Source organism: Eptatretus burgeri, unplaced genomic scaffold (genome assembly GCF_056783735.1).
Source record: "Eptatretus burgeri isolate ZD-2024b unplaced genomic scaffold, Ebu_testis_v1 Ebu_testis_scaffold_3191, whole genome shotgun sequence".
NCBI classification, from domain to species: domain Eukaryota; kingdom Metazoa; phylum Chordata; class Myxini; order Myxiniformes; family Myxinidae; genus Eptatretus; species Eptatretus burgeri.
This window is the reverse complement of record NW_028225141.1, coordinates 1-14927: the sequence shown is the minus strand read 5'-3', so window position 1 is coordinate 14927 and position 14927 is coordinate 1. Positions and strand designations below refer to the sequence as shown.

The following is a 14927-nucleotide window of genomic DNA, read 5'->3' as shown; positions in this document are numbered from 1 at the left end:
TTCCATTTTCCTCACTCCTACACCGTAGACACCGGTATCTTTCCCACTACCCCTCCAAAAGCGTCCTTGGCCACGTTTGTCAGCCGACCATGCCAGGTATTTTGAGGATGCTCATCCTCACCTTTTTCTTTCTTTCTTGGCTCTCTAACTTTCCTCAGGTGTGTGTGGGTGTGTGATTGTGCCTGTTCTCGAGTAAGTAAGATTGCAGAAGATCGGCGGGATAATCCTGCTCTGTGTCTTCTTTTGTAATGTACCTTTTGTCGCACCCCACAAATTCCTTGCTGTCCCCTGCTGTACATAAAAAATACCTCCATTCAATGTGCCACATACGTTTCCTCGCTTGATTGTAAATCAATGTGTCGTGTAGAAATGTTCCCAGCTCGTTTTCTTGTTTTCTTCATTGGTCTAGCATGGCCCCCACCCAAGTTTAGCCAGGACGTTGTTCCCCAACGATCTGATTCCAAGCCGGTACGTGCTTGGCAGGTCCGCTCGGCTGCATCTGATCTGGTAAGGTGATCAGGTTTGACCAAGTGCGTACCGAGGGCGTGTTCCCCGGTAATTAGATCACCTTTTGGTAAACTATTTATTAGACGGAGGACCCGAAGCCACATGGTTGAGTTATTGGTGTTCGCGGTCGATTAGCGACCCGCCACGTCACGAAGGTATTCGTGTGCGACGGCCTGCGATTCCGGAGAGTCTGGTGGGAACCCGAGGTAGTTCACCCCTTGTGGTCTTCACCCCCGACCCCAGGTCCGCAACAAAAGCACGATATCTCAAAAAGTTGTGGACAGATTCAGATGAAACTTGGTGTGTTCTTGTGGATGAAAGTTGTGGACTGGTTGTGTGTGTGGCAACGACAAATTGATTCGATTTTGGTGAAGATCCGGATCCATATCTGGATACGATAATTATTTAATTTTTTAAGTGATTCTTGACCATTGAGAGACAGGATCAAAATCGATACAGCACTGTATAGCATGATATTTCAAAAATGTAATGGGTCCGATATGTTCTCATGGATCAGGCATTGCGTGGCGGAGGTATACGCTCTGCCGAGTTCCCTTCTAGTTATTCCTGTTTTGCTCTTCTTGTTTTTCGTCAATTGGTTTTTCATCATTTTTTCTGTCCCAAACCATATCCTGCTGCGTTGAATCGTTTAATTTGTGTCCCGAGTGAAGTCGGGCCTACTGGTGATAGTTGGAGTGTGATTTCCCTCTGTTGTTTTTTTGCCTCGTTTTAACTCCTTTTATCCCAGGTATTGTTCCTTTTGATCCCTCAGCTCAATCCATTTCCCATCCTCCCTCAAAAATACAAACAACATATCTCTCCATCTTTAGTCAGAAAAAAACCCAACAACCAACAAGAACAACATCAGGAAAATAATCCAAACTCTTATCTCAGTGCTCAGTTACTCATTTCCTTGTACCTTCTTCTTTTCAACATCCCCAAACTGAATCTTCACTGAGCAAGGAGAAAAAAAACATAAAATGTGATCGCCTCCATGGTTTGAGCTGTACAGGGTTAAAGGGTCAACTCGTGGACACAAGATTTAGATTTATGTCCAACTGACTTGAGTGGTCATGTGACATGCAAGATCGCGTACTATTGGGTGATTCCGTCATGAATATTAATGATGTGGGTTACGTAGTCATATTGTGGAAGATTGTTGGTCATGTGACACGTGATGTTTTCCATTGGGAATGAAAATTTCACACAGAATGGATTCAATGTTCGTATATTTTTTGCATCTACAAACTGAATCACACAAACAATGTAACATTTTGCAATATTTATTGATCTCAAAAAGAAATTCTATAACTGCGGACAACAACAACAAATTCTATAACTGTTCAAGGCCGGGTTTTTTTATTACTTGGAACTAAAATGGCCGCCAGTTGGCCATCTTTGATGAGATTGCAAAATGAATTGAGATGCACGTTTGTGTACCACCATCATGTACTGTGCTTGTGCCAAGTTTGAACAGAATCGGACTGTACGTGTCCCAGAAATGGCTGCCAGTCAACCATCTTGGATCTGATATCGAAAAAAATGACATTTATATGTAAGCCATCATTCCTTATCAGTGCGACAAGTTCGAACAAGATTGGTAAAGGCATGTCTGAGAGATGGTTGAGGACCTTGAGCGCCCTGCGGAAATATGGTGGGGACATCTCAGACGGAGCAGGGGGACGAGCACTGAGAGGAGATGACAGAAGACAGAAAGACCACCGACCTGTCTGCGGTGAGAGAGTGAGAGACCCAAAGCCCAAAGACCCGACCTCATCGCGGGAGATTCCAATGATCCGAAATGCCTTGGTTTCCACGGCGTGAAACCGAGAAAGGTGAGAGGCAGGAGCACCAGCCCAGAGGGGAGAGCAATCCTCCATCAGGTTGCAGATGAAAGCTTTGTGTGTCGTCAGGAGCTCAGGTGGGCCGAGGAAGGACTTTGCATGACGGAGGATTCCCAGTCTGCAACTGGCTTTGGAGGCCAGCTTCGAAATGTGGCTTCCCCGGGAAAGATCATGACAGATGGTGAGACCCAGATGCTTGAATGAGCGCACTTCATCAAGAGGATTGTTGAGAAAGTATATGGGGGGGGGGAGTCCAGACTGTCCTTTCGGAGAGACATAGTGAGAGTGTGAGATTTGTCAGGAGTAAAAGACATGGTTCACGTGTTGGACCAGCTTGTGATTTTATTCAGATCAGCAGAGAGTGAAAAAACTGCTGCTTGCCGATCTGAAGGATGACCGATGGTACAGCAGATGGTGAAGTCATCAACAAGGAGATAAAGAGAATTTTCCAGAGTCAGAGGGATCATTGATGAAAACCATAAAATGAACAGGGCCCAGAACGCCACCTTGAGGAATTCCAGCCTGGACAAGAAGAGAGGATGAAAGAACTCCATTTCGGGTCACATGTTGGCTGCGACAGAAGAGGAAGTTTGTGAGCCATGTGTGGAGATGGCCTTGGATACCATCGGAAGAGAGTTGGGTGAGCAGGGCAGGGTGCCAGACCATGTCGAAAGGACATGATATATTTCAGGATGTGGCTCTGATTTCTTATCTGACATTGAGGATCTCCATCCATTGTTGGGAAAGCAAGAGCAGCAAGTCCAGGGTATAGTGACCAAGTCTGAATCCAAATTGATGATCGGAAATCAGGCCATTGGAGAAAAGGAAGGATTTAATGTCTGAAGCAATGATGGATTCCATAACCTTGCTGATGATTGGGAGAAGGCTGATTGGTGTGTCGTTGCAGGGATCTGTTTTTGCACCTTTTTATACAGAGCGGTAATGTTTGCTGATTTCCAAGCAGATGGCAGATGACCTTGAGCAAATGAGAGGGTGAATAGAACAGAGAGAGGGTGAGCAATAGCAGAGGAGCAGGTTTATCGGGCACGTGGGATGATGCCGTTTGGACCGGTTGCAGAATCTGAGTCGAGGTTATACAGCAATTTCTCCACCTTGTCAGGAGAAAAGGACACAGAGTCCAGAGACAGTTGGGTGCGACTGGGTAAGGTGGGTACAGAAAGCGATGGGTTTCATACACAAGATTTCGATGCAAACACCAAGTTTAGGCATTCAGCCTTTTCACGTGCAATCTCAGCAATGTGGCCATTTGAGGTAAGGCAGGGGATGGAGGGGGAACATCCACCAGAAACAGATTTGATTCGACACCGCCAGGATTTGGAGGAGGGAGAGAGGTTTGAGAGTTCAGACTTGAGATTAGAAAGATGTTGTTTTCTGGCTCTCCTGGGGGTAGTCACACACTTGTTCCGAGCTTTATGGAAGGAACAGAGGTTACATTCAGTTGGATTTGCCTTCCATGAGGTGAGGGCAAGTTGTTTCAGGACAACTGCCTCACCACAAGCTTCAGTGAACCATTGGCGGGAGGAAGGGTAGGACAACTGAAGACGAGAGGGGATAAATCTGTGGGTGAGAGAGAGCAAGTTTCTTCGAAATAATTCTCAGGATGAGTTGATGTCAGAGGAAGTAGAGACGGGAGACCAGACTAGAAGTTTGATGGCTGCTTGAAGTCCCTGCCAGTCGGCTTGAGTGAAATGCCAGACTCGACGGCGGTGAGGTGGTTCTCTGAGAACAGCCAGAGATGTCCACTTTGACAAGGACGTGGTCAGAAGAACCGATTGGAGCGGAGGAAGAGCAGAAGATATTTTCAGGGAAATTGGTCAAAATCAGATCCAGAAAAGATGGAGTACAGTCGGTTGAGACCCGGGTTGGGAAGTTGACCGATTGTGTCAGTTAGAGTCCAGGGACAGTTTGGGTTTGAAAAAGATTGGATATAATTATTAGATGGAGACTTGGACGAACATAGAAATCAGTATTAAATGGAGATGAAGATAGATTTAATTATTAGACTCAGAAATGGGTTGAAAAGAGAGCGCCACGTGCATACTGTACGTCATTGGCATTTGGTGTGTTCTTCCAATATCCCCCCCGCCCTTATCCCCCCCGGGCACGGCAGCGGCGCCATCGTGTTGGTCATGCTTCTGGTCTCCTGAACAGTAGGTGGGGGTTGTCGCTGTGCTGCACACGTTCCGTGCTGTCTTGTGGTAGTGGTGGTCTGTTTTTCTCTACCCCAGGCACGGCACTGCATGGGTATCGATGCTTGTGCTGACTTTTGTGAAGACTCATTCTTGCAGTGAAGGACGTGGCCGTCGCTTTTGCAGGCAGTCGTGGCTTGGATTAACCTCAGGAATAGAGAAAAAGAGGAGGAATAAAGTTAGAGATATAATCAGGCCAATCGATGAGATCCACACAACGCACTTTGCCTTGTTTGTCCCATGAGACAAGAGGGAAGGGACGATCTGTACGTATATTAATAAAATAACTGTCTGGAGACCACTGTGTGGTTGATGCCATCGCTTTGGAGGGATGCGGTTCTCAGAACCGCAACAATATTTTTGTCTAATTTATCATTTCCCTTCCTTTCTGTTTCACGTGGTTTTCCATGGTTTGGCAGAATTCCTTTTTATCCCTTTATAAACCTCTTCAGGTCAGGTCAGGTATGGGAGCATGTGCCAGAACAGCACGTTGCTGCGTCCACTTTCCGCCGGTACTCCAGGGGCCTCCGTCTGGCCATCCCCCAGGCAGATGCCAGGCCCATCCCCATCTCCTTGAGATGATGGTCAACCTGTTGCAACCATGAGGCATGTGGTCGACCCACTGGCCTCCTCCACTCATGAGACTCCCTCGCTGAGAGAATCTGGTGAGCAGGATCAGAGTCAGGAAAACGAGCCACATGTCCATACAGCCGCAACTGACGCTCACGGACTATGCAGGTAACAAATCTCATCCGAGTCTCTCTCAGCAACCGCTCGTTGGACACAAAATCCGACCAGCGATAGCCAAGGATTCTCCGAAGAGACCTGGTATCAAAGGAATTAAGTCTCCGTCTCAGATCCTTGGTCAGAGTCCAAGTCTCGCACCCATAGAGCAAGACTGGAAGTACCAAGGACCTGAAGACTCGGACTTTCGTCCTCCCGCACAGGTACCGGCAACGCCACACCCCATGATCCAGTGAATCCATGACTCCCCAGGCCCGACCCAGACGTCTATTGACCTCTGACTCGCAGCCAGCAGAGACATGAATATCACTGCCAAGGTAAGTGAATCTCTCCACAACCTCAACATCCTCACCACAAACAGACACAGACAGGACAGCAGCATCCAAGATGTCACCGAAAGCCTGGATCTTAGTTTTGACCCAAGAAACCCGTAATCCCAACGGCTCCGACTCCTCATTCAGCACCTCGAGGGCCCCCAAGAGGATGTCTAAAGTATCCGCAAAGATGACTGCATCATCTGCAAAGTCAAGGTCCGAGATCTTGACATTCCCAAACGATGCACCGCAACTTGATCTCTCCGACATCCTCCCTAGAATCCAGTCCATACAAGTGCTGAAAAGTGTGGGGGCAAGTACACATCCCTGACGAACTCCAGTAACAACTGGAAATAAGTCAGAGATGGTACCACCACACTTCACAGCACTCTCAGATCGATCAGTTTTGGTGGCACCCCACGAAGACCAAGAATCCTCCAGAGGACATCCCGATTCACTGAATCGAACGCTTTACAGAGATCAACATAAGCTGCAAGCAGCCCCTGCCGAAACTCTCGTCTGCGTTCGGTGAGGACACGAAGTGCAAGGATACGGTCAATCGTTGACCTCTTTGGTGTAAAGCCTGACTGCTCTGGACGTTGGTGCTCAAGCAGATGGTGGCGAACCCTATCGAGAATTATCCAAGCAAAGACCTTGCCCGGCACTGAGAGCAGCGTCACCCCTCGGTAGTTGTTGCAGTCTTGGCGATCACCCTTCCCTTTCCAGAGAGGGACAACAAGGCCCCTCTTCCAGTCAGTTGGGATGATGCCTGTGTTCCAGGCAGAGCACAAAACTGCATGCAACGACACGAGTGCAGCATTTCCACCAGCCTTGAGAAGTTCGGCATGGATGCCACAGATCCCTGGAGCTTTGCCCCGTTTCAACTGGTTCACCGCAGCCCGTGTTTCCACAAGCGTAGGTGGACCACAGTTGATTGGAGGGTCAGCAACAGGGATTGTAACACCCTTGACGTCCAACTCGACAGTTGGGGGATCAGCCTGGTACAACCACTCAAAGTAACCGGCCCAGCGGGCCTTCACTTCAGACTCCTATGTCAAGAGCCTACCACTCTCTGCTCGAACTGTAGTGCTCCGAGGGATGGGCTTGGATGAACGTAATGCGCGAATTCCCCTGTAAGCGGGACGAGAATCACCTGTCCACAGGTGATGCTCTACCCCCTCACAGATTCCTCGCACATAGGCCTCCTTGTCCACCCTCAGTGCACGTACAGTTTTACGCCTCAGCTCCCTGAACAGCTCAGCTCTGCCATTCAGCCTGGCCCTGCGACTCTGGTCAATGGTATCCAGTGTCCCTTGAGAGACAAAATTCTTCTTTGCCCTGCGGTGAGCTCCAAGGCATCCACCGGCAACATCAAGGACGGTGGTCTTGAAGGTGCTCCACAACTCTTCAGGACCCCCCAAAGCACCCAGACCCCCTAAGTGTCCACTCAGCCTGTTCGCAAACTCCTCAGCTACTCTCATCCCTGAGCTTGGCAACATCCAGCCTCGGCTGGGATGGTACCATTCTCCAGGATTTAAGGTGCAGCTTTAGAGTTGCTACAACAAGCCTGTGGTCAGTATTGAGGAACTGAGCACTCTGGTAGACCCTGCAGTTCTGGATCATCCTCCAACGACCGTCAATGAGGACATGGTCAATCTCCTTTGCCACACCGCCAGCATTGGAATACCAAGTCCAGCGATGAGCTTGTGGGCGCTGAAACCATGAACCAGCCACCCTAAGTCCATGACTTCTTGCAAAGTCAAGGAACTTAGTGCCATTCTGGTTCATAGTTCCTGACCCATGGGGACCAACACACACCTCATAACCATCCCTATCAGTTCCAGTCGATGCATTGAAATCCCCCAAGACTAGAAGTGTATCTCGTCTGGGGCACTGATCAACCACAGACTCGAGCGTGGCGTAGAATGCATCCTTCACGGTGAGATCACTCGCCTCAGTCGGAGCATAAACAGAGACCAGGGAAATGACACCTAAGGAGTGACGAATCCTTAATCTCATAATACGCTCGTTGACCGGTGTTACCTCAATTATCATTGGGGTCAGCTTATTGGACACAGCTACAGCAACTCCTTGGGTATGGTAACCATCAGAGCGACCAGACCAATAGTAGGTGTAACCACCCACCATTATCTCGCCGCAATCCGGTCTCCGAACCTCAGAGAGAGCTGCAATCCCGATGTCCAAACGCTTGAGCTCAGATGATAACAGAGACAGGTGATCATCCTCTCTTAGGGATAGGACATTCCAGGCACCCACCCGAAGGGACCGCCTCAGGTTAACCCAAGGAGACCGCCGTCTGGTGGACGACACCTCAGCACCACTCCGACACACTCTCCCGCAATCTGACCCAGGGATGTTACCCCGTGGTTTCCCTCCTATCAAAGATTGGGGGTCCCGAAGGCTTTGCCCCAATCCTGTCATCCGGTGAGCTGCCCTGCGAAGGGAAGCTGCACAGGAGGTACTCCCACGGAGTGGGTTTTCAGATTTTTTTGCGTTTTTGCGTTTTGCGGAATGAAGCGTTTTACGGTGGCCGGAATGCAAATCCTGCCACCAACCTCCTAATAAGAAGTGACCCAACTGCAGGAGGACGTCCGCAGACACAGTTGGGCACTAGATATGGATGGCCGTTGGCTCACAAGGAGCTCCTCCGCCCTTTGACAGGTTTTGTTTTTAATCCTGCTGGGTGTCCATATCCAAACACCCTCCTCACCAGAAAACCTGGTGGGGGAGACGGTTTAGTCGCCGACAACCCGACCATGGAACAGGTTAGTACAGGTTTACATGGTACCTGTAGCAGGTCACAGATCGAACCTGACCTGACAGAACCTCTTGCTACCTTTTTTAAACAAGAGGAACCAGAAAACAGTTCTTATCTGGATGAGACATTTGTTTTTTATTTTATTCTGTTGACTCATCTGACACTTGGATTCCTTTCATTGCTTGGTCCTTCAGGATAGGTGATGGAGCCAGCAGGAATCGGTCCAAGATTACCCAGCAACCCAAGTACATCTCAACAAAACCAAGTCTCAGTTGTCCAACATGTCCTGAAACCCCAGGAATCTGAACTACGGACTGAACCGAAAGGTGAACAACACGAACAGAAACGCAAACAAATTGAGGGGAAACATCCACAAGCTGAACGGATACTCTCACAATCTCAACATCACAGCCAGAAAATCAAACGGAAACACGATGAATCCGAACAAAGAAACCAGGAAGTCAAACTCCAGCAAAGGGAACAGAGACACAAATAAATCGAACAGAGACATCAGGGAACTGGACAAAAACACCAACAGGTTGAACAGGTCATCTCTCAAAAAGCCTCATACTTTGAAACAACTCTTTCTCCACCAGGTGCCTCTCAGCCAAATATATCGCCAGGTACATTACCTGCTCTGAATCACCAGCAATTTAAACTCTTAGGGGAAGAGACACAACAGAAATCTCAATGCAGAATGGAAGAGAAAGCAAGAAAACCGAACAGAGACGACAGAGGTCCGATGAAACACGCCGGCAAATTGAACAGGCAATCCAAAAGAAAGCCTCAATTTTGCGAACACAATACGGAGTCAATCCAAGTATTCCTCTACCAGGAACGTCTCAGGCAAACACAGCCCCACTTACAGCAACTATTTTGAAACGACAGCTGTCCAAACTCGAAAGTGAAAGGACATATCATGAACTTCTACGGAGAGACGAACTGAGAAAAAAGAAAAAAAATGCAGTGGAATTGAACTAGCAATCCGACATGTAACCTTCACCTTGCAAACAAAATACGGAGTCAATCCAAGAATTCCTCAACCAGGTCCGTCTCAGAAAAACACAAGCTTAGTTAAGGTTTTTGCTCTGGAAGATCAACTGTGCACACTGCAAGATGAAGAGAGACGTCAGGAAGAATTACAGAAAGACAAAAACAGACAAACACAGATTCAACAGAAATGTCTGCAAATTCAACAGGCAATTAAAGACAAAACCTTCATCTTGCCAACCGTGTATGAAGTCAATCCAAGTACCTCTCCACCAGGTACGTCTCAGGAAAATAAATCCCCACTTACACCATCTGTGCTGGAACACCAGGTGTCCAAACTCCCTCATGAAGAGAGACAACAGGAATCTCAATGTCGAATGGGACAGACATGCCAAGAAATCGAACAGAGATCACACTCCTCCGATGAAAAGCGCCGGCGAATTGAACAGGTAATGCAACAGAAAACCTCAAACTTGCCCACAAAATTCGGGGTCAGTCCAAGTCCTCCTCTTCCAGGTACGTCTCGGGCAAACACTTCCCCACTTTCACTACCTGTTCTGAAACACCAGCTACCTGAATTCGGAGTTGAAATGAGCTTTCATGAATCTCTACGGAGAGACGAACAGAGACAAGAGAAAATCGAACAGACATCCAAGAAGATGGAACAAAAATGCCTGCAAATTGGACAAGGAATCCAACACATCTGCGTGTTGCAAACAAAATATGAAGTCATCGAAGGAAGCGCTGGGACTACAGCAAGGTCTTGTTCTTCAAGGGAGGATCCGAGTACCGAGTCACCTTTAAATCAGGATGCGGTGTCTCATTGGGTGTAAACCCCAAATGTTCTCTCTTCCCTCCCAAGCGGATGTAAAAGGATCACCCTCTCCAAGTTCACCACCGAAAGAATCACCGTCACCGAAACCACCACCAATATCTTCCCAGGAAGTCATAAATAATATAAATAGGGGAAGAGGTGGAATAGAATAAGGAGAAGAGGAAGAATCTAAAAGGAAAACGAGGTTGGGGGAGGGGGCGAGTTGGTGAGGTGTGGAGGAAGTGCGAATAAATACAAATACTTTGCTTTTTTTTACAAGAGGAAACAGAAAACAGTTCTTATGAAGATGAGAAGTTTGTTTTTGATGTTATACTGTTTACTCACCTGACACTTGGATTCCTTCAATTGCTTGGTCTATCATGACAATTGATGGAGTCAGCAGGAATTGGTCCAAGATGACCCCACAACCCGAGTACATCTCAACAAAACCAAGTCCCAGTTATCCAACATGTTCTGAAACCCCTGCAATCTGGACAACGGACTGAACTGGTGAACAACACGAACAGAAACACGAACAAATTGAGAGGAGACATCCTCTGCCTGAACAGATACTCCCGCAAGCTCAACAGTCAACACCACCATAGACAGTGGAACCAGCGAAAACACGATCAAGTTTTACTCTGAGCTGAACAAAGAAACCAGGAAGTCAAACTCCATCAAAGGGAAGGGAGACACCAGGAAATCGAGATGTAGGAATATCAAACAGAGACTCCTGCGATTTGGACCGGAGATCCATCAGCAAGCCTTCGATTTGTGTAAAACATGCAGGGTCAATCAAACTGCTCCTCCACCATCAGGTACATCTCAGCCAAATGACCTGAACCAAAATCGAATCGGCTTTTCTTATCACCTCAACTCATCCATCTGGTTTTTTTGTCTGAATCCGTCCACAACTTTCTGAAATATCGTGCAAGTTTTGTTTTTGGATGCTTGGTGTTGGCTTCATGGTAAAGGTGTTGGGTTTGGGATCCCTGGGTCCTGAGTTCAAATCCCTCTTGCCATTTAATTTATACCAGGTGGGCCTGTCATCCTTGTGAGGAGGTAAAATGATTACCAGCTTGCTGGGATGATTGAGGCATTTCAGTATCCTGTGTCAGAGTTGTGACCCCTCCAGGAATGTTCCCAATCCCCCAGGAGACTGCTGTGGAACCTCTGATTCTCTTTCCAGAGTGTGGTCCTGATGGATGTTTTTGACCCGATCTCTCAATGGTGAAGATTGAAATATTGTTACGAATCTCGAAGCCTTGTGCACACAGACAGACGTCCCCTACAGCTCAGTTATTTCGAGAAGTAAATGTGGATAGATAGCTCCCTTTCCCTTGTGTAATGGGTAATGAAATGTTCATGCACTGTGGAGTTATTTTGATAGTCAGGGTTTTATTTTATTTTAAATCAACGACAACACCAGCATCACCCTCACCTTCACCTCGCTCTGACCGACGCCATGGCCTTGGTGCGTGTTGGCACGTGGATGTGTACGTGGGTGGGCCAGGCGGGGTTTCTTTGGAGTTTGGCATCTTGGATTTCACTCCAAATACGGGCATGGCGCACCTCTCAGCCAATCGAAGGGATGCGAGCGAGATTGCCGTCGGGCAGCCAATGAGAGAGGGCAACGCCTGAACTGACGGGCAGGAGATAAACAAATGAAAGGAGATCTGAGGATAAGTGCGGCAGATCTGCTGGAAAACAGGGAGAGTTTTGGTTGTCGGGACGAGCGCTGAGGGAGAGAGTTTTGGTTCTTGGGACGAGCGCTGAGGGGGAGAGTTTTGGTTGTCGGGACGAGCGCTGAGGGAGAGAGTTTTGGTTGTCGGGACGAGCGCTGAGGGAGAGAGTTTTGGTTGTCGGGACGAGCGCTGAGGGAGAGAGTTTTGGTTGTCGGGACGAGCGCTGAGGGAGAGAGTTTTGGTTGTCGGGACGAGCGCTGAGGGAGAGAGTTTTGGTTGTCGGGACGAGCGCTGAGGGGGAGAGTTTTGGTTGTCGGGACGAGCGCTGAGGGAGAGAGTTTTGGTTGTCGGGACGAGCGCTGAGGGAGAGTTTTGGTTGTTGGGACGAGCACTGAGGGAGAGAGTTTTGGTTGTTGGGACGAGCGCTGAGGGGGAGAGTTTTGGTTGTCGGGACGAGCACTGAGGGAGAGAGTTTTGGTTGTCGGCACGAGCGCTGAGGGGGAGAGTTTTGGTTGTCGGGACGAGCGCTGAGGGAGAGAGTTTTGGTTGTTGGGACGAGCGCTGAGGGGGAGAGTTTTGGTTGTCGGGACGAGCGCTGAGGGAGAGAGTTTTGGTTGTCGGGACGAGCGCTGAGGGAGAGAGTTTTGGTTGTCGGGACGAGCGCTGAGGGAGAGAGTTTTGGTTGTCGGGACGAGCGCTGAGGGGGAGAGTTTTGGTTGTCGGGACGAGCGCTGAGGGGGAGAGTTTTGGTTCTTGGGACGAGCGCTGAGGGGGAGAGTTTTGGTTGTTGGGACGAGCGCTGAGGGAGAGTGTTGGTTGTCGGGACGAGCGCTGAGGGGGAGAGTTTTGGTTGTCGGGACGAGCGCTGAGGGAGAGAGTTTTGGTTGTCGGGACGAGCGCTGAGGGGGCGAGTTTTGGTTGTCGGGACGAGCGCTGAGGGGGAGAGTTTTGGTTGTTGGGACGAGCGCTGAGGGGGCGAGTTTTGGTTGTCGGGACGAACGCTGAGGGGGCGAGTTTTGGTTGTCGGGACGAGCGCTGAGGGGAGAGTTTTGGTTGTTGGGACGAGCGCTGATGGAGAGAGTTTTGGTTGTCGGGACGAGCGCTGAGGGGGAGAGTTTTGGTTGTCGGGACGAGCGCTGAGGGAGAGAGTTTTGGTTGTCGGGACGAGCGCTGAGGGGGCGAGTTTTGGTTGTCGGGACGAGCGCTGAGGGGGAGAGTTTTGGTTGTCGGGACGAGTGCTGAGGGAGAGAGTTTTGGTTGTCGGGACGAGTGCTGAGGGAGATTGTTTTGGTTGTCGGGACGAGCGCTGAGGGGGAGAGTTTTGGTTGTCGGGACGAGCGCTGAGGGGGAGGGTTTTGGTTGTCGGGACGAGTGCTGAGGGAGAGAGTTTTGGTTGGCGGAACGAGCGCTGAGGGGGAGAGTTTTGGTTGTCGGGACGAGCGCTGAGGGAGAGAGTTTTGGTTGTCGGGACGAGCGCTGAGGGAGAGAGTTTTGGTTGTCGGGACGAGCGCTGAGGGGGAGAGTTTTGGTTGTCGGGACGAGCGCTGAGGGGGCGAGTTTTGGTTGTCGGGACGAGCACTGAGGGAGAGAGTTTTGGTTGTCGGGACGAGCGCTGAGGGGCGAGTATTGGTTGTCGGGACGAGCACTGAGGGAGAGAGTTTTGGTTGTCGGGACGAGCGCTGAGGGGGAGAGTTTTGGTTGGTGTTGGGACGAGCGCTGAGGGGCGAGTTTTGATTGTCGGGACGAGCGCTGAGGGGCGAGTTTTGGTTGTCGGGACGAGCGCTGAGGAGGCGAGTTTTGGTTGTCGGGACGAGCGCTGAGGGGGAGAGTTTTGGTTGTCGGGACGAGAGCTGTGGGGGAGAGTTTTGGTTGTTGGGACGAGGGCTGAGGGGAGAGTTTTGGTTGTCGGGACGAGCGCTGAGGGGGAGAGTTTTGGTTGTCGGGACGAGCGCTGAGGGGAGAGTTTTGGTTGTTGGGACGAGCGCTGAGGGGGAGAGTTTTGGTTGTTGGGACGAGCGCTGAGGGGGCGAGTTTTGGTTGTCGGGACGAACGCTGAGGGGCGAGTTTTGGTTGTCGGGACGAGTGCTGAGGGAGAGAGTTTTGGTTGTCGGGACGAGTGCTGAGGGGGAGAGTTTTGGTTGGTGTTGGGACGAGCACTGAGGGAGAGAGTTTTGGTTGTCGGGACGAGCGCTGAGGGGCGAGTTTTGGTTGTCGGGACGAGCGCTGAGGGAGCGAGTTTTGGTTGTCGGGACGAGCGCTGAGGGAGAGAGTTTTGGTTGGTGTTGGGACGAGCACTGAGGGGGAGAGTTTTGGTTGTCGGGACGAGCGCTGAGGGAGAGTGTTTTGGTTGTCGGGACGAGCGCTGAGGGGGAGAGTTTTGGTTGTCGGGACGAGCGCTGAGGGGCGAGTTTTGGTTGTCGGGACGAGCGCTGAGCGAGAGAGTTTTGGTTGTCGGGACGAGCGCTGAGGGGGAGAGTTTTGGTTGTCGGGACGAGCGCTGAGGGGGAGAGTTTTGGTTGTCGGGACGAGCGCTGAGGGGGAGAGTTTTGGTTGTCGGGACGAGCGCTGAGGGGGCGAGTTTTGGTTGTCGGGACGAGCGTTGAGGGAGAGAGTTTTGGTTGTCGGGAAGAGCGCTGAGGGGGCGAGTTTTGGTTGTCGGCACGAGCGCTGAGGGGAGAGTTTTGGTTGTCGGGACGAGCACTGAGGGAGTGTTTTGGTTGTCGGGACGAGCGCTGAGGGGGAGAGTTTTGGTTGTCGGGACGAGCGCTGAGGGGGAGAGTTTTGGTTGTCGGGACGAGCGCTGAGGGAGAGAGTTTTGGTTGTCGGGACGAGCACTGAGGGGGAGAGTTTTGGTTGTCGGGACGAGCGTTGAGGGAGAGAGTTTTGGTTGTCGGGACGAGCGTTGAGGGAGAGAGTTTTGGTTGTCGGGACGAGCGTTGAGGGAGAGAGTTTTGGTTGTCGGGACGAGCACTGAGGGAGAGAGTTTTGGTTGTCGGGACGAGCACTGAGGGGCGAGTATTGGTTGTCGGGACGAGCACTG

The 14927-nt window shown here is 50.2% G+C and overlaps 1 protein-coding gene across 1 annotated transcript in view; it reads left to right on the top strand.

Annotated features, from left to right (window-relative positions):
* Positions 1-13148, top strand: part of LOC147006312 (uncharacterized) — an 87937-nt gene extending 74789 nt beyond the window's left edge. Inside the window, exon 16 of the transcript XR_015054924.1 lies at positions 8593-13148. The gene's annotated coding sequence lies outside the window, so the exon portion shown is untranslated. The remainder of the gene's footprint in view (positions 1-8592) is intronic.
* The last annotated feature ends 1779 nt before the right edge of the window (positions 13149-14927 follow it).